Source organism: Podarcis cretensis, assembly GCF_951804945.1.
Source record: "Podarcis cretensis genome assembly, chromosome: 4".
NCBI classification, from domain to species: Eukaryota; Metazoa; Chordata; class Lepidosauria; order Squamata; family Lacertidae; genus Podarcis; species Podarcis cretensis.
In genome coordinates this window covers 92,516,011-92,536,104 of record NC_137173.1, presented here as the reverse complement: position 1 = coordinate 92,536,104, position 20,094 = coordinate 92,516,011, and the positions used below count along the sequence as shown (strand labels likewise).

At 41.7% G+C, this 20,094-nt stretch overlaps 1 long non-coding RNA gene across 1 annotated transcript; it reads right to left on the bottom strand.

Moving 5' to 3' along the window:
• Window positions 1–4,527: 4,527 nt before the first annotated feature.
• Window positions 4,528–16,168, bottom strand: LOC307214522. The gene is made up of 2 exons (XR_013838185.1): window positions 16,053–16,168; window positions 4,528–5,443 (listed from the first exon to the last, which is right to left on the bottom strand). It is a non-coding gene; the product is annotated as an uncharacterized lncRNA (long non-coding RNA).
• Window positions 16,169–20,094: the final 3,926 nt, after the last annotated feature.

The following is a 20,094-nucleotide window of genomic DNA, read 5'->3' as shown; positions in this document are numbered from 1 at the left end:
GGGGGGCTGGCCACACCGCGCGCAACATCTGGGGGGGTGCTCGCACTCGCAGCTCTCTGCCCCTACTAAAATCCATGAGTTAGGGGGTGCAAATTACTTGCCTTGCCCCGGGTGCTGACAACCCACGCTACGCCACTGCTCCACAGTCACTTACGGACTCACTGTTAAAACTGTGTTCATGGATGCCAGTCTTACTTGGCTACGAGTGATCACCAAAGAAGAAGAGGAAGAAGAAGAACGTGCGAGGGGAAGTCATGTACCAGCTTCACCTCCAAATCCCATTGCCCTCCCTCCCATAAGTTGGGAGAGTGACCATCTGAAGGGTGAAACCTCCTATACTCAAAGGGAGCCTCTGCCCTTGGGGAAGATTAATAGAATGATGGTGGGAAAGTAACGCTGGTGCATTTGTTCCTCCACTCTTCTTTCACAAGTTTCCTCATGTCTTTGAAAGGGCTTAGGAAGAGGCTTCTAGGATGCTGACCACTGACCCTCACCTCCTTCCCAACTGCCAGGACAGCCATTTTAAAAAGAAGCATGAAACAGTAAAGATCAGTGACATGTACCAGCAAAAGACAAACACAAGAAGGATAAGAATGTGCTTATTTTTAGGCAGAATTTTGGAATTTTGTGATTGAAGCACCCACTCTGAACCTAAAAATCAAGCCATATTTCATATTACTATCCCCCCCCCCCCACACACACACCTACACCCAATCATTTCTTCTTTTTTAAGTTCTAGAAACCATAAAAATGATCTGGGGACAGTTACAAAAAGCCACCACCCAGAGGGTATATAGAATATATAAGGTAAAGGCAAAGGGACCCCTGACTGTTAGGCCCAGTCGCAGACGACTCTGGGGTTGTGGCACTCATCTTGCTTTACTGGCCGAGGGAGCCGGTGTAGAGCTTCCGGGTCATGTGGCCAGCATGACTAAGCCACTTCTGGCGAACCAGAGCAGTGCACGGAAACGCCGTTTACCTTCCTGCCGGAGCGGTACCTATTTATCTACTTGCAGATGCTTTCAAACTGCTAGGGTGGCAGGAGACGGACCGAGCAACAGGAGCTCACCCCGTTGCAGGGATTCAAACCGCCAACCTTCTGATCGGCAAGCCCTAGGCTCTGTGGTTTAGACCACAGTGCCACCCGCGTCCCATATATGGGATATATACTACTGGCCAAAGGGCTACAAGATTCAATGGAAGATAGAGATCACTTCAGATATGCTGACAGAGCACAGGGGGATTTGAACCAGTGGCAAGCACATGATCTGTGTGTGGGAGTCGTCACCCTGTAGCAAGCACAGGGTGATGTTGCTCATCCGGCTTCCCGATGCTGAGCATTGCTGCCAGGAGTCAGAGGCAGGTGAGAGAGGTGATGAGAGCTAGGTGCAGACTGGGTGCAGCAGCAAAGCCAACTGAATGCACCTGCTGCTGCACCTGCACCACAACAGACTCAGCACTGGGATGGCAAGTGAGCAATACTGCTCCAGCCACAGCACCTCGGTTGGCTGAGGCACCTCAGGGCCACCTTTTGTGCAATAACTGCATTGCAAGGCAGTTGCAATATGGTATCTAAGGTTGGCATGTTTATTATAACATTACTCCTGTGCTGCACAACAACTTGGAGCATGTGACACATTCTCCTTCTGTATCTCTATCTGGTGGTAAAATATATATTTGGGGAAAGTTCCCTGTTTTGTCTATCGGATGGCTATTAAAAAAACAAAAACCACCACAACCACTTTTACAAGATAGATCTGGAAGGGTTCTTGTCCCTGTTCCTGTTCTTTAGTCATTTATTTTATATCTTCCATCTTGAGCAGCAATTAGATATCACAACTAAATCCATTTAAAAAAAAATATAAGGCACTGATCCTAAACATATCCATATAGATGTACATCTAATTGAAATCAGTTTATCTACCTTATGAGTAAATACATTTGCAATCAGAAATTATTTGTGCAGATTATTATAATTTACTATTTATACTGTCCTGCTCTATTTGGGATAGTTCCATGTGCTTTATAATTGCAGTGGTTTTATTTCTTTTAATAATTGTATACTTTATTGCTATAAACTGCCCTGGGACTTTATGGTGAAGGGCTGGGTAAAGAAATGTTATAAATTAGTGTACAAACACAGTGAAGCTTCTGTTTTGGGAGGTTCAAGTAAATTACGGCTTGCCCCATTCAGTATCTGGTTTGCCATTTCTTTTGTCTCCTGTTTCTGGCTCTATCCATGCTTATCCTATCCATAAAGATTGTTCTTTTGAGTTTTTCAAGAACCATTTCTATTTAGCTATATCCGAGACGTGTACGTGAATATTATGTCTTACTAGTTACAGTTATGTGTGTGTTCGTGCATTTGTGTGCTATGGCAAACTATTCTAATAATTATTCAGCTGAAAGATTCTTGCCTTGGCCTAACATCCTGATCTTTCAAAATATGACATAAAATAATTGTAAATAGAGTTGCTCAGAAGATGTGTTCTTTTGCTTTCATCTCGCAAAGGTCACTAGCTCATCCATCAAAATATTGGTTATAATTTCAATCTCTCTGTTCTATTTTCATCTCTTTTGCCTCCCCTGCCATATTGTGTAGACACTAGCTATAGGTTAATACAAATGATGCTAACAGCTCTTCACTTCTAGTACTTCATAACACCAGACACCTATTCCTTTGAGGCAGCTGGCCATAAGCAGTCTTTCTTATGAACTGCTTCTTTCAACCTCTTAGTGCTATAAGGGCATGAATCTGTCATGCATTATGTGTCAATACATCCCATGGATTTCAATGGACTCATGCATGAGTAACTGGGCAAAGGATCAATGAATGCAGAAGTCCTTGTATTCCTAGTAGGTTGCTGCTATGTACTGAGTTGAATAGGATCCAAAATGCAGCAGTCTGATTGGTCCTAGAACAATAGGATCCAAAATGCAGCAGTCTGATTGGTCCTAGAACAATGCAGCAGTATGATTGGTCCGCAGGAGCCACCAAATCCAGCTCCAGGTGGAAGTGAATCCGCAACCTGATTGGCCTACAGGAGAATCCCGGAATTAGCCAATCACGTGCGGCCCATTGTGTAAATAATGTATATAGAGCAGATATTTTGGGAAAACTTTCATTCCTCACTACTATGAGCTGAATAAAGAGCATGAAATCCACACTCGACTCCGAGTATATTTCAGTTGCATAGAAAGGTGTGCATGTTCTCCTTGTTTGGAAAACTGGCATTTTAAATTTATCCAGTTTCATTTTGGCCACATCTTTTTATTTCAACGTCCCAGGAACCTTATGAGAGCACTCCATTACCCAAACCAAGGGTGGGCAATGTTTTGGCATTTGAAAACCACTTTCTCTCAGGGATAATCTGTCAGAGGGTGCACACTAGTGGTGGGCAGGAATATGACTTTTCTTTCCTAAATTAGACTGTTGAAATGAAGAAAGCTAGTTTTGAGCAAAAGGACTGTGACCTCAATTCAGTTCTGGTACTTAAAACAGATTCGTACCATGTGCTTGGAGGAACCATGTTCTTTTCCCCAAACTTTAATTCTTTTGCACCAGGCTCTGGTTAGTTGATTGTGGGCTTCCAATAAAAAGCAAAGTAGGTCTGGCCACTCTAAAGTCTGTGCACTCCTGTACAAGACTGACAGCAGTCTGCCTTGTGACAGAATAGAGCCAGAGCCACAACAGGAACAGATTCCTTTAGCACATGAGTTGTTTGTGCTCCAGAAGGGTTTATTGCCTCCTCTGACCCAGTTAAGCTTATGGTTTTAATGGGATTACCACAAAATGGGAGGGAAATAACCTTCAAATCTCTCATTTTGCCATTCTAAATTTAATTTGATGGGTGTTAAATCCAGGTTATCCTTGCTCAAAAACACGCCTGGCATCACTGGCTGCTAAAGTTATAGCTGCTACTGAAACCTGCCCAACACAAGGCAAATATGGAAGTTCCTGCATAAGCAAAACCACTAATAATTTCCAGAAGAACTAAAAGAGTTTCATTAAGGCAAGCGCCAAATTGATGAACAATAAAACAACATGATAAACATACCCATGTAAGAAGATATACCTGGCCAGAACTTAAGCAGGGGCCTTTCTCCAGGTTCTCCTGCCTAATGAGATCAGTCAGGTGGTTATTAAGGAGAAGCACTTTTCAGAAATGGTACCCCAGTTGTGGAATATCCTCACCAGAGAGTCTTGCCTTGTGATCCATATTAGGTCTTATTTGATGCTTCCAGGCATTTAGATAATTGAGGTTTGGTGCATTTCAGATCCCTGACCAGTTTTGCCACTACCACTTTGTTTTCATCTAACTTGCGTCACTTCACAATGGTTTTGCTCTGATTTGATGTTGATATGCAGTTTCTGTAAGCAATAGATTGGTTTTGGTTTCGCTATATTTGTATTTTATCGATTTTTACTTTTAAAAGGATTGTAAATGGCTCAGGGAACATGGTTAATTGGGCAGTATAGAAATGTTCAAAACAAACAAATAAACAAAATAACCACAGCATGACAAATCAATTAAAAGCTCCTTTACTCAAACACTATTGACCCCGGATGATAAATACAGAAAGAAGACCCAATGAGGCAAACAAGCAAATGAAGAGAAATCGCATGCTTGGAGTAGCCAATCAGCTTACAAGTTTAAAAAGTTCTGCAGCCCTGCAGCAGAAAGTAGAATTTGTGTGGTTTCTTTTTCCAAAGCTGTCTATGAGGATTTACTAAACTTTTGCTTGCCTCTTTCCACCTACATGTGCTTTCTTTGACAAGGGTAAGAATGTTCTCTTTTGGTTGGTGTGGAAATTATGCTTTCTCTACTAAAGATGTCTTCAAAAGCTTTCATCACGCTTGCACCTTGCTCTGATTAGTTTAGGCTGAGAAATGTTCAACAGAAGGACGGCAAAGCCTTCTATTTGTTGATTACCTTCACTTTCTAATAACATTTCTCAACAAGCAGTGACTGCCTATGTATGCTGAAAGTCAATAGCTTGCCGAAAGTTAATGAGAATTTGGTCTCCATTTAAAATGTCAGCCCACTGGGGATCCACTATAAAAAGTGCACATTGGGGTTAGCACATCTGTTTGCTTCAGCTCCACTCACTAAAGCTTGTACATATGAAATATGTTCTGGGTAAATATTCCAGGAAACAGTTTGCCTAACAGTAAAAAAAGAAAAAGAAAAAAGAAGTAACTTTGGAAAATAATGCAAAGACCCCTGGAAGTGAAAAGTAGCAGATGTTTATTGTTGATGCCAGTGTTGCTGGCTGCTGTCAAGATGACACATGAGTGTCTTGCTCTTTCTCCTTCAAAATCAAAATGTATCATTCTGACGATGCATGCATTTGCTCCTAGTCTTGTGACTCTACCCTGAAAAATCTCTAGTCGCAAGGGAGTATTTCTTGTGATGTTTAGTTGATTGATCGGATCGAAATCCTTGTGGTTGGCTAAAAGGGTGCAATAATTAATCAGAAAGTTTTTATTAAATAATATTTTTGGTACAAGTATTTCTATCTGGATGTTACAGGCAGCCCCGTTAAAAGGGGGATATAAAGCAAATCAAATAATCAACAACTTCAAATTGAACATCTACACTGTCTTAAAACTACTGACAGTGATCCCATCATTTAACCATTGGACATATCACCTTCAAACTCAAGAAAAGAACTATGTGAAGAGATATGTTTTCAGATGGTGAAGAAAAGGTAAAAAGAGCCAGCACTAACCATACTTCAGAGAGGGGGGCATTCCAGGTACCACCACAGAGGAGGCCATTGCTCAACTTGCTGCAATATGTATCTCCCCTAACAATGAGACAAAGAGAAGGTCCTGTTCGAAAGATTTTAAGGCACAGGTAGGTTGGGAAAGAGGTAACATTCCTCCAATTTTGGGAGTCTGAAGGTACTTAGGGCTTTATCAATAAAACTAGGGCTGTGCAGCCTGTCTGGACAAATCCCAGATCCTGAAGTGAACCAGGCCAATCCAGGATTAGTCCAGAACAGGTTGAAGCAGTCACATATTGACACAGATCAGCTTCAGTCCACCCAGAAGGACCCAGAGCTGTCAAAAGGGGTGATGGTATTAAATATGTGGTTGGATGCAGGAGCAGAGGAGATGATGCAGGCAAGATTCTCCTCCTGCACTCTCTGCTTCATTCTCGCTCCCCTGCCTCCTGACCCTAGGGATTTATAGTCTCCCTGATTTTAGGCTGGGCTAGGAGTGATCCAGCTGAAATTGGTAGATGAACTGGACCCCAAACCAACTTAGGAGTGCCTTGTTTAAAACCTTGGATTGGACTTGGAATCAAACAGGCAATCAGTGCAGATCCTTCAGGACCAACATCACAGAATCCCAATATAGCCAAAAGCAGTTTGCTTTGGGAGAACTTTTGGGATGCATTTCAGGTGTCCTCAAAGGCCTGTTTTTCATGCCTAAAGCTTTTGGTTCAGTCTATCAAAGATGGGTTTTCCAAACAGAGGCTCTGTCCTTCCTCATTTTGAGATGGGTACTTATTGTCAGAAGGTCCCACACATGAGTAGGAACCTGGCAGAGACACATGCATGACTGGCATGCTCTCTCCCTCCTGGTCATTCGTTCGGGAGCTTCAAAATCTTTCTCCAGCCCGAACATCACAGCGACTGATACCAAGAGGCATCAGCACACTTTAGGATCAGCAGAGTGTGTGCAGTCAGCGTACAGACTCAGCAGCGCAGCATTTTGGCTAAACTACTTTATTTACACTCGGAGCATTCTAACTCAGCTCCTTCCTCATCAGCATCAAACAGCAAAGAGAAAGGACAAAGGACAAAGAGTCCTACATCATGGAAATACAGTAATACAAACATCCTGTCCCCATCACTTCCCACAATGTGGAATGAAAACAAACGTCATGTGCTAAAAACAATCCCATGACTGCAAGCACGGGAAAAGAACCCTATCTTGCTGCACTATATATCTCCCCTGATAATGGGACAAAGAGAAGGCCCTGCCTCGGAAGATTTTATTTTATTTTATTTTTAAATATTTTATTAAATTTTCATACAAGATCCCTTCACCAAAAAATAGTACACAAAAAAGCCAAAACAAATACACCAAAAAACCATATAGAGAAAAAAAAATAAAAAAGGAAAAAGGAAAAGAAAAAAACCAACCATTCAATACAATTTTTTTTATATATAACTAACTGGACTTCCTCATATCTCCTTTACCCTGCATTATTTATATTAAAAATATCAGCAAATTATTACCTTGTTTCATACCTTATTTTGTACTTTCCAAATATTATACTTCTAAATTTAAGATAATTTTTATCATTTACTCATACCTTAAATTTAAACATATTGTTGCCTTAAATTTCGACATTTTCTTAATTATAACTTAATTTTCTATTTTACAAAATCTATTTGCTGGAACTGAGATTTTCTAAATCGTGCAAATACTTAACATTCATACAACTTATATTGTTTTTGTAAATAGTCCTTAAACTTCTTCCAGTCCTCTTCCGTTGTTTCTTCTCCCAAGTCTCGGATTCTGCCAGTCATTTCAGCCAATTCCATATAATCCATCAATTGTGTCTGCCACTCTTCCAGTGTGGGCAAGTCTTGTGTCTTCCAATACTTTGCAATAAGTATTCTTGCTGCTGTTGTCGCATACATAAAGAAATTTCTGTCCTTCTTTGACACTTTCTGGCCGACAATGCCCAAGAGGAAGGCCTCCAGTTTCTTAACAAAGGTATATTTAAATACCTTTTTTAGTTCATTATAGATCATTTCCCAGAAGACCCTCACTTTTGGGCATGTCCACCAGAGGTGAAAGAATGTCCCCTCAGCCTCTCTACATTTCCAACATTTATTATCAGACAGGTGATATATTTTTGCAAGCTTGACTGGGGTCATGTACCACCTATATATCATTTTCATAATATTCTCCTTCAAGGCATTACATGCCGTGAATTTTATTCCGGTGGTCCATAACCTTTCCCAGTCCTCAAACATAATGTTATACCCAATATCCTGAGCCCATTTTATCATGGCTGATTTAACAGTCTCATCCTGTGTGTTCCATTTAAGCAGCAAGTTATACATTCTCGAAAGTACCTTAGTCTTTGGTTCCAACAGTTCTGTCTCTAATTTCGACTTCTCCACCTGGAATCCTATCTTTTTATCCTATATAAAAACCTCTTGAATTTGAGCGTAATGTAACCAATCTTGCACCTTATTCTTTAATTTCTCCATGCTCTGCAACCTCCATTTGTCTCCAATTTTTTCTATTATTTCCCAATATTTCGGCCAGCAGGCCTCCTGCTCGGAAGATTTTAAGGCACAAGTAGGCTTTAGGCATGAAAAACAGGCCTTTGGGGACACCTGAAATACATCCCAAAAGATCCCCCAAAGCAAATTGCTTTTGTACACTACATTGCTGCTCAGTGCTAGTCAGCTATAGTGTCAGTGCCCTTTTTTACCACTGTGTCAGGGACCGTGCTGAGGAGTGCTGCATTGAGGAGGAATGGTGGGAGCCTCCCCCCCCTTCATGCTCCTGATTTGGATTCTGAATTTTCCCAGGAGCAGGAGGACAGTATAGATTTGGAACAGTGGTTTGCAGAGGAAACATCCCTGAGAGGAAATGAAGCCAATTCAGAGTGGTAAAGGTAAAGGGACCCCTGACCATTAGGTCCTGTCGTGGGCGACTCTGGGGTTGCGGCGCTCATCTTGCTTTACTGGCCAAGGGTGCCGGCGTACAGCTTCCGGGTCATGTGGCCAGCATGACTAAGCCACTTCTGGCGAACCAGAGCAGCACACGGAAACACAATTTACCTTCCCACCAGAGCAGTACCTATTTATCTACTTGCACTTTGACGTGCTTTCGAACTGCTAGGTTGGCAGGAGCAGGGACCGAGCAATGGGAGCTCACCCCGTTGTGGGGATTCGAACTGCCGACCTTCAGATCGGCAAGTCCTAGGCTCTGTGGTTTAACCCACAGTGCCACCCGTGTCCCAGTTCAAAGTGAGGGTGTTTCTATTAATAAAACACTGTGATGGATATTTTAAAAATCCAGGTTCTTCCAGACTGCTTCAACAATACAAATTAAAATCAAGCCTATTTTAAGCATAGGAATTCTTGCTTTAGTTTCTATAGAACTGGTGGCTTTTTCGTGAGAGAAAAATGGAAATGCAATTATAGAAACATAACAAGCTAATATGAAATGAAGAGTGAAATTGACATGAAAAAATAAGACAGGTATGTCAAGGAGATGCTGACATTTACTTTTGCATTGGAACAAATCGACATCATCCCTAAAAAAACAGAACACGGACAAAGCGTAGCAGGTTAATAATAGATACATAACATAAGGTAAGATCTTTCATTACCTCACATAAAAGAGTACATAAGATACACATAATTGCAACAGTAAAAGGGGTTTTTGTTTGTTTGTTTCCAGTGGGTAGGAATCTGTTTTCTTAAAACATAACTGAAGAACTAATATTATGTATACAAAGCGTATGACTAGAATATGTAAACTCCATATTCAGTTTTCATGGAACAAAGTTTATAACGGAACTATATACTAGGGACGCAGGTGGCGCTGTGGGTTAAAGCCTCAGCGCCTAGGGCTTGCCGATCGAAAGGTCGGCGGTTCGAATCCCTGCGGCGGGGTGCGCTCCCGCTGCTCGGTCCCAGCGCCTGCCAACCTAGCAGTTCGAAAGCACCTCCGGGTGCAAGTAGATAAATAGGGACCGCTTACCAGCGGGAAGGTAAACGGCGTTTCCGTGTGCGGCTCTGGCTCTGGCTCTGGCTCTGGCCAGAGCAGCGATGTCACGCTGGCCACGTGACCCGGAAGTGTCTCCGGACAGCGCTGGCCCCTGGCCTCTTAAGTGAGATGGGCGCACAACCCCAGAGTCTGTCAAGACTGGCCCGTACGGGCAGGGGTACCTTTACTTTACTATATACTACTGTTCCCTTAACTAGACACACTAGAGAAGACAATTTTTTTTTTTATCAAGTAAAATTTGAAGTGCATTTCAATATTATGCTCAAACCGATATGTTATTTCTCTATCAGCTCTCAGACAGATATGCAGGCATCCTCCTTGCAACTGCAGACCAGACCAAATTTTCCTCTTGGGACCTCACTTTTTCCCTTTCTGATCAGGCAGGGTTGAAGAATAGTAGATGCCAGTTATGCTTGCTGGATCTGGGCCAAATTAGAAGTTTGTGGGGATTATAATAAGCCTCCTCTTCCTGGAGGTGAACATTAGGAGTCCTGATTTTTTTCTCTGCCTTGGTTTAAAAGCCAAGAGAAAGAATAATTTCTGATTTAGTCACAGCAACCTGAGAGCTTCCCTCCACTTCACCTGCTGGGCAATAATAATAATAATAATAATAATAATAATAATAATAATAATAATTTATACCCTGCCCTCCCCAGCCAGAGCCGGGCTCAGGGCGACTAACACCAGTAAAATTACAGTAAAAACATAACAGGGAGGGGGGGAATACATGTTAAAATGCAGTTTAAAATGCAGCCTCATTTTAAAAGTAGCCCATAGATCAAAACCATAAGGGGAGGGAAACATGAAGGTCAGACTGAGTCCAAACCAAAGGCCAGATGGAACAGCTCTGTCTTGCAGGCTCTGTGGAAAGATGTCAAGTCCCACAGGGCCCTAGTCTCTTGTTACAGAGCGTTCCACCAAGTCGGGGCCACTACTGAAAAGGCCCTGGCCCTAGTTGAGACCCAGACACTCTCACTCTTTTCTTTACATGGCACTTGTCAGGCAACTAGCACTAGTAGGGGCAAAGAGAAAGAGAATGTGAGAGGTCATTTCTCTAGGTAGACCATCAGAAAGCATAGTTTTCCCAAGGGCTACTAGAGTGTCACAAGAACTACTCACACCTTTTGACCAACCAGCTGGAGAAGGGAGGGACCTCCATAATTTCCTGTCCATGGGACAGGACCACTTTGGCTACTGCTGACTTGACTTAGCAAGTCTTGTTTTATAGGGAAGTGGGGGTTGAGGATGGGGCCCAAATTCAGATGAAAAATAAATTCATCTGTCCCCTGTTTGTGGGGAGATGTCTTGTTGTTACACCAATCTGTCACAAGTTAGTATTGGACCCTCTCTCTAGACAGAGCTTTTTAAATTCCTAATGCATTTGGTTCCAGTTCATAAACTGGGTTGTCGTTGCTGCTGCTGCTGCTGTGTTGTTGTTGTTGTTGTGATAATAATAATAATAATAATAATAATAATAATAATAATAATAATTTATTATTTATACCCCGCCCATCTGGCTGGGTTTCCCCAGCCACTTTGGGCGGCTTCCAACTGAATATTAAAAACAGTACAGCATCAGACATTAAAAACTTCCCTAAAGAGGGCTGCCTTCAGTTGTCTTTTAAAAGTAAAATAGTTGTTTATTGCTTTGACATCTGCTGGGAGGGCGTTCCACAGGGCAGGCGCCACTACCTGATGCATTTGTGATGCATTTTATTGTTGTGACTCATCTGACAAAGGGTGTAATGTAAGTTAAAAGAAACAAAGTGCACAAATGAAATTCGGAATGTGAAAAATATGGGATAAATTGAGATGCAGCAAAATGTGAAAGCATGTTCATTAGTGATAAAAGGAAAGACTGAGGTGGAATCTACACACATATAAAAAAAGTTGTGAAAATCCTTTTTTAAAAAAAGCAATTTAAAAAATACATTTAATTTTCCATAAGGCTTGCCATCGCCATGTAGAGTCACATTGTATGTTGTACTTAAAACACACTTAAAACGTTTTATTTGCAGCTGTATAGCCGAGTCCTGTGTTTTATCAGGCCATCAGTGTTTTGCTGTTCCTCTACAGTTCGACAGGATTACTCCTGTATCATCACCTGACCTAGCTGAACACCTGATGTTTACTTTCTCATGGGTCATTAACCAAAAAAACTACTTGGCAGCATCTGCTGAAACATTACTACCATGGCAATGTTTACAGATCTAAATTATATCCTTTATTTTGCTCTTCTAACCTAAAGTGGCTAATTTCTTAATCTCTGCTTCATAGCATATCTAGGATTGATGGGAAATCATATGCCACATGGGGTGTTACAGCCCACCATAGAGAATCGTTTCACTTCCACGCCCTTTGGATCTACATGTGTGCCTTAAACCTGTTTATGTTTCAGTGTTCATTTTAAGCTCTGACGAATATTCTGTCCAGTTTGGTTTCTCCGGTTGCCTTGTGTTCCGTGAAAGAGAACTGGACAGAAACACAGCAAACTCACTCTCTCTCGCTCTCTTTTCGTATGTGTGTGTTTTTAATGTGTGTAAGTGAAAGCTGGACCATAAAGAAGGCTGATCACCGAAGAATTGATGCTTTTGAATTATGGTGCTGGAGGAGACTCTTGAGAGTCCCATGGACTGCAAGAAGATCAAACCTCTCCATTCTGAAGGAAATCAGCCCTGAGTGCTCACTGGAAGGACAGATCCTGAAGCTGAGGCTTGAAGACTTTGGCCACCTCATGAGAAGAGAAGACTCCCTGGAAAAGACCCTGATGCTGGGAAAGATGGAGGGCACAAGGAGAAGGGGACAACAGAGGACGAGATGGTTGGACAGTGTTCTCGAAGCTACCAGCATGAGTTTGACCAAACTGCAGGAGGCAGTGGAAGACAGGAGTGCCTGGCATGCTCTGGTCCATGGGGTCACGAAGAGTCGGACACGACTAAACGACTAAACAACAACAACAAATAAGTGCCTACACTTTGGCCCTATTCTGCGCAACAGTTTTTCTCCCCTGCATGAAAGACAACCAAGGAAAAATATCCATAGTACAAAAATCTATTTTCCTCAGGTATTTGTGTAGCATTGTTATGTCATATAGAGAGCCATGATCCAGCAAAGAAAAAACAGCTGCAGAACTGTTGGCTTTCCTCTCGTTGGTTATAGACAGACTATGCTGCTTGAGTAAATGTTCTGTTTTGCTATTCTGTTGCCAGCAATGGAAAAACCTGCATGAACAGACTTTAGGACTGCAGTCCAAGGCTTAGCAACACATTTTGACTATGCTGGCTTTCATCCCTTCCCCCCTCTGTTTCATCACCAGAAAGAAAGTAACTAAATGACAGACCTGTATCTGAGCTGTTTCATCATGTATTATAGTCACTGATGTAAAGTTGCAATTTCTAAAGGCATAAAAATGATGAAAATGTAGATGCATGCATTTCCCCTTGAAATAAAATTTCTTCCATATTTACCTGTCTAACGCTGAAGGAGCCCAAGAAAACAAAGAAGAAATTAGTGATGCTCAGATACAGAAGTAACTGGAGAATAATAATTTGGAGAATAACTGGAGAAATGGCACGATTTGCACACACACAGAAAAATGTGAATCCAAAGCTTCTTTGGGCACCTGCAGAAATCATTAAATGTGAATAAGAAAACACAGTGTAGCACAAGGCGAGAAAGGAGAGAGAGACGAGAATGAGAAGAAGAAAATGCAGCGAGCTAACCACTTATTTCTATTAAATGTCCTGACTGTTCATAAAACCTCTATTGCACATTCTCACGTACAGAGCAGGCCTGAACATTTTTAGCTCCCGTTGCCAGTTATATAAAGCCAAATTTATTATTTATTAATTAAATCCACTTCCAACTCTTCCAACAGAAAGAAGCAATTATATATAAGCCCCACTGGCTGTCACTAAGTCAGATGTAACCTGCTTTACTTTAACAATGTAAAAGCACAGGGCCTGATTTTCTCTCTGTGTGTTTCTCTCTCATGTATGATATGCATCATAATAACTTAATGATATAATTATAATGATATAAATTTGCATGTAACTTTTTTGGGGGGACTGGCTATGAAAAAGCAGCTCAGACACAAGCAGGAGCTTCAAACTAAAGGCAGTCCAATAAAGGCAAATCTTGATCAAGTTGGAACCACCAGATTCTGTGTATAAATTGATTCAACACTGATTCCTCCCGTGTCTGTACAGCTGAATCACTCATATAAAAAGGAAAGTATCATGATGTTAAATTAGCTCTTCCCTGGAATCCATTGCCCTTTTGTCTGTGTGTATTGGCGTCTCCTTTCCGATGCATTTAAAAACATTTGAAAATGATCATCATATCCACCCCCACCCCCACCGGAAGCTTTTCTTCTGGCTAAATTTTATGAAATACCTTCATGTTATCATGTGTCTCCTTGCAGACCCTTTATTATTCTCACAGCTTTCTTTGGCTAAACTCTTATTACAAGTGGGAAGGTAGAGTCTTCTGGGTGATTACCTGCTTGTATGAACCCATTTTCCTTTAGGTGCTTGTAAATTAATTGTTGATAGATTGCTTTGATATCTTCTTGTTTCTGTGGGTCTGAGACTCTGCCAGGTCTATATATGACCCCAAATATAATAGCAATTGGCTCAGATGTTATATCAGCTAGAATCCTTGGTCTCATTGCTCCTCTATAGGTACCTCATCTATCAGTTTTCTCTCACACGCTCTATGCAAAAACAAACAGATAGCTCCAGATGGCTCTAACAAAGCCTCCGGCATCATTACTCAAGATAACCCTTCTGAAGACTCCTTCCGGAGTCTCCAGCAGATATTGAACTTACGACCCTTACGTCTCTTGTTTTGCTTCCTGTCTAACAACCCTCCCATTCGCAGACTTCTCAGACTTATTGGATCAGCTCCAACCTCTTCCGGGTCTGAGAGGCTGTCTCTAAGTTTATCCATGCCTGATTGTGCTTCTGACAAGCTCTGGCTGTGTTCTAGCCTGCTCTCAGCTACTGCCTTATCAGCCTCTCTGTCAAGGTCAGGAAGAGCCGAAGTCTGCAGCTGCCAGCTCTCCCCTGTCTGACTAACATCAAAGTCTCTCTGTTCCTGGCTGCTTTCTGCAGTTGACTGCAAACCTTCACTGGGAGCTGGCTCATTCCTGACACCAGCTTTGCTGCTGGCTTCCCCAGCCTGTAGAGGCAGGAAGGGACTGGCAGCATAGGTCTGCAGAATGCAGAGGCGGCACCTTCTGAGGTACATTGAGGGGGCCCAAAGCGATGTGATGTGTTGATGTCTCTTGCATGATGTTGCATGATGTCCTGGAGTTGTTCTGTGCCCAGCTTTGTGTTTAGTCTCAACAATGGAGGCACCCGCCACCCCTTTAAAAAACTGAGGGTCCCCAAAGTGCCTCAGCCCCCAGGAGTCAGCACCTAAGGCAGAATGCCTCTCTTCCTGCCAAGTTAGCGAGAGGGGATGCAGTCCACCATCCAGCTTTGCCTTCTCCCCAGGTGCTAAAATGCCTCAGTCCACCCCTACTAGAGACCATGAGTAGGAGAGTGGTCCTGCACTCATGCCTTGCTTGTGGACTTCCCATAGGAATCTGGTCGGCACTGGCCACCATTAAAATATTAAGAAATGAATTGGATAAGCATTAAGTCTGACCCAGCAGGGCTCTTCTTTTAGTGTGCTCTTAAGGGACTGAAATTTGAAGAAACCCCCACATTCATTTTGAATTTCACTTGAGGCAAAATCTGGTGCTTTCACTAGCGTTCATCAAATATTCTCACAGCGATCAACAAACAAACCCACAAACACGACCCGAATTCAACAGCATTCTCCCTGAAGACTGGGAATCTCAGCAAGTTGTGAATTCTGGTAACAGGGGAGGCATAACACAGCCATTTATTCACTGATATTCAAACTGATTTTTTCTTCTCTGCTTATATTTTGTGAATGTTGCATTGTGTTTTTAATGAAAAGTTGTTGCATTGTTTTATTACTGATGTTTACAGCCCGGGGGGGTGTACTAATAAAAGTCAGCATAGACACATATTTAACAAACAAACAAACAGACAAACAGACAAACAAACAAACAAACAAACAATGATAGAATGAGAAAAAAGGGTGGATGGATGCTAATCAGAGTTGTCTACATGTCTCAGAAATAAAACCTGCCTTACTTCATGCCTATCCAAAGTAAATTATGCGGATACATAAACACTGCCCCTTGATTTCCACATATATTTCTGCCTTCCACCAAGTAGGGCAGTATATTCGAGATAGTTACCTGCTGAAGTGAATCTGTATTTTTTCACAATTAGCATTGCAGATTCCATTTGCATTGCACTGTACTCTTGTACGAAAGGATAATGTTATACTCTTTGTTTTCCACAAATGGCATTGTTTCTTTTTCTTTTTTTAATAATATTTATTAACGTTTTAAATGTTACAAAAGGAAAAGGAGATAATTCCAAGTTAAACAAAAACTTAACAACACATCACAATAAAGAAAGAGGAGAATAGGAAAAAAAAATTAGAAAAAATTTTATAAAAACCAAAAAACAGAGAAATAGAAACAATTAAAAAACACAACGAACCTTCCCGTAACTTATCTTTCATTTACTTGTTTCCTTGACCTCCTCGCACCTCCCTTTTTTTGTATTCTAGTTCGGTCAGCTATTTCAGCAAACCTTTCCAACTTTCCCAATTTTTATCCTATAATTTATCTTAATATAGTGTAACTTTACCTTTCCTTCTTTCATCCATTAACCATCTATTTTTACTTAATCCTTTATAATATTTCCGCTAAAGCCACATAACTTCATTCCAGCCTCCTTCTAACATTCCTTAATTTTACAATGTTTCTGTAAATAAACTTTAAATTTCTTCCAATCTTCTTCCACCGACTCTTCTCCCTGGTCTTGGATTCTGCCAGTCATTTCCACCATCACCTTCATCTGCCATTCTTCCTGGGTGGGTAGATCTTGTGTCTTCCAGTACTTTGCAATAAAGACTCTCCTCCCTGGAAGAGAGGGGAGTGGTTGTGGGTGGGAGCCCAAGCTCCACCTCCTGGAGCAATTGTCACAACTTTTGTGGTATTGGTGGGTAGGTTAGGCATTGGATTCATGTGTGTCAAGGGCTAGGTGTGGCCATCGCCTATGCTATCTACCGTGGGTTATTCCGTTAAAGGAATCTGGCGGTCGTGTATTCCGTCCGATGCCTGCTTGGCGGGAGGCCATGGCACGACCCTCAGTGACATCAGGGGGTGAGCCTATAGTTGTATTAGCATCAACAGGCTCCACCTACTGTTGAATAAACCCACCTCCTATAGTCATCCGATGCCTAAGCCAATACCTTTTCACTGCTGTAATCAATAAAGTTGTGGCCTTTTCTTGCCCATTAACCTTATATCGTGTGTCCTTGTGTGTTTATTTCACATATCGGGGGTCGGGAACTCGATCCACAAGTATTATTGCTGCTGTTGTAGCATACATAAAGTAAGTTCTATCCTTCTTTGGCACCAATTGGCTGACCATGCCCAGGAGAAAGGCCTCTGGTTTCTTCAGAAAAGTATATTTAAATACCTTTTTCATTATATTATAGATCATTTCCCAGAAAGTCTTAATCCTTGGGCATGTCCACCAAAGGTGAAAGAATGTGCCTTCAGTCTCTTTACATTTCCAACATTTATTATCGGGCAAATGGTAAATTTTTGCAAGCTTGACTGGTGTCATGTACCACCTGTAAATCATTTTCATTATATTCTCTCTTAAGGCATTACATGCCGTAAATTTCATACCTGTGGTCCATAACTGTTCCCAGTCAGCCATCATAATATTATGTCCAACATCTTGTGCCCATTTAATCATAGCTGATTTCACCGTTTCATCCTGAGTGTTCCATTTCAACAGCAAGTTATACATTCTTGACAAGTTCTTACTTTTGGGATCTAACAGCTCTATTTCCAATTTTGATTTTTCCACTTGGAAGCCATTTTTTTTGTCCAGATTATATGCCTCCATTATTTGATAATAATGGAGCCAATCCCGCACTCTATTTTTTAGTTTTTCAAAACTCTGTAGTTTTAATCTATCTCCCTCTTGTTCCAGAATTTCCCAATATTTCGGCCATTTGGCCTCCATATTGAGCTTTTTCTGAGCCTTTGCTTCCATTGGTGACAACCACCTTGGGGTTTTATTTTCGAGCAAGTCCTTATATCTTATCCAGACGTTAAACAGTGCTTTTCTGACAATATGATTTTTAAACGCTTTATGTGCTTTGACCTTATCATACCCACAAATGGCATTGTTTCTTGTCCAGTTGTTTCTACGGAATAGCTTGATTTCAAAAGCAGAGATCTGGATTTCGATGGCAGCAAACTCTGCTAACATGTTCTCTTTTTGCCCCCTTAACCTCTCTGATATGCCAAGGAAGGAGGAAAAATATATTAAGCCAAAAGCAAAGCAATTTGACAGATGTACTTGGAAATTAGACTCTCCAAGAGAAACCAGCCCACTAGGTGAACAACACAAACCTCATAATATGTGAACAGCTGCATTTCCTGTGATGCTGTAAATATTGCTACTCCTACAACACGCCTTTTGCTTTTGCCCACCAGATGGGTCACTACAAGTGGGTGGCAAAGCCGACCACAATACATCTTTTAGATGGCAGATGGATGTATTGTACAATTATTGCCAAACCATGGCAGTATAAACAGGGTCTTATGGGGCATGTTCAATTTGGCTACGCATAACATGAAAACAGATCAGGCATTAGCATGAGAGGAGGCTGAGATGCAGCTCGTTTTCACATGGTGAAATAGCCAAGATACCAGCTAAGTGCACATCAGCAATCAATAAGTCTAACCAGTCATGCATCTCTAAGGGGCGATAGCTAATGTTCCTCATACATTGCATTGAAATCAGTTGATTTCACTGGGTATATTCGGAGGATGACTTAGACTGCAATCATAACCCTACTTACATAGGAGTAACACCCACTGAATTCAATTGAACATACTTCACAGGTTGCCTGTTTATGATTGAGTTGTACAGCACCCATTATTTTAAGGGGGCTGAAAATAAAACATGAAACATCAGAATGCCTTTGTATATATCGTTGGTGCACAAGAATTTAAAATACTATGTGCAGTTCTGATTGCTTCAACCCATAAAAGTTATCACACATGGAGGGGGGGAGTACTGGAAATAGCAACTAAAATATGACCTTTAAATAGAGCCGTTTGGACCAGCACAACTATCACTGTGAAATTAATCATTGTGGGCATTCATTCACCTTGGTTTTACATTTCTGTTCCACAGTGGAGTATCAAGAGATTAGTTAGACTGAAACAATAGCACACTGATTATTGTAAGAACTGCATTTGGTGATGACTGTTCAAAGGGCAGGAGGGGATGTTGTGGGTGGGGGAAAGAGAAGAGAAACAAGGGCTAATCTATCAAAACGCATGTCTGAATGAAGATTAATTTGGGGCAATCTATCCAAACTTTTATTAACAATTCATCAATAAAACATAAGGACATAATTTGGATCTTATCTTCTCTCATGTTTCTGATCTGGAAGTGGTGAAAAAGGAGAATTCACAGGGGAGTGGATACTATGTGATAGAAATTCACAATAAGACGAGCTTTTATGTTTGAAAGAAATCTAGTGACAAAGAGAATGTTGAGAACTTTTGAGCTGAAATCCATGGACTGTTCCCAGGGCTAGTTCTATTCAGAGTACCATCTTATTTTCATCCCTCTGTGGGGGCAGCCATGTTTTTACTCATGCAAAATGTCTCTAGGAACAGTGGGGCATCATCAAGTCCTGTTTCTTCCAGGTGGCACTGCAATATGGAGCAGAAGACCTTGTCCTAGAGGTGGATTTAAGGCAGTGCCAAGGAAACACCTTCCCACCTCCTTCCCAGCTCCGACAGGATCCCAGAGTCCTTCTGCTTCCTCCCAAAGCCTAGTTAGTGCTTGCCCAGCCTGGGGAAGAAGGCGGGAGGGCTCTAGGCTCCTGCCAGAACCTCATGCCTCCTTCCCAAAACCCGGAACCTTCCTTACTCAACTTTGTGAAGGCACAGTGAGGTGTATGTGTGTGTGTGTGTGTCAGATTTTTTGACCTCGCACAGGGCACTATATTACCAGAGTCTGCCCCTGCTAGCATGCCACTTGTCTACAAAATGCAGAGACGCAACCTGCAGACCACCTAATACTTGAAATCTGTCAGTGACATAGGAATTTGCCAATGTGCAGGTTCAAAAGGTTAGAAGTGAGCCACTCCTCACACTGCTGTGGGCCGATGATATGAGATTCACTTTA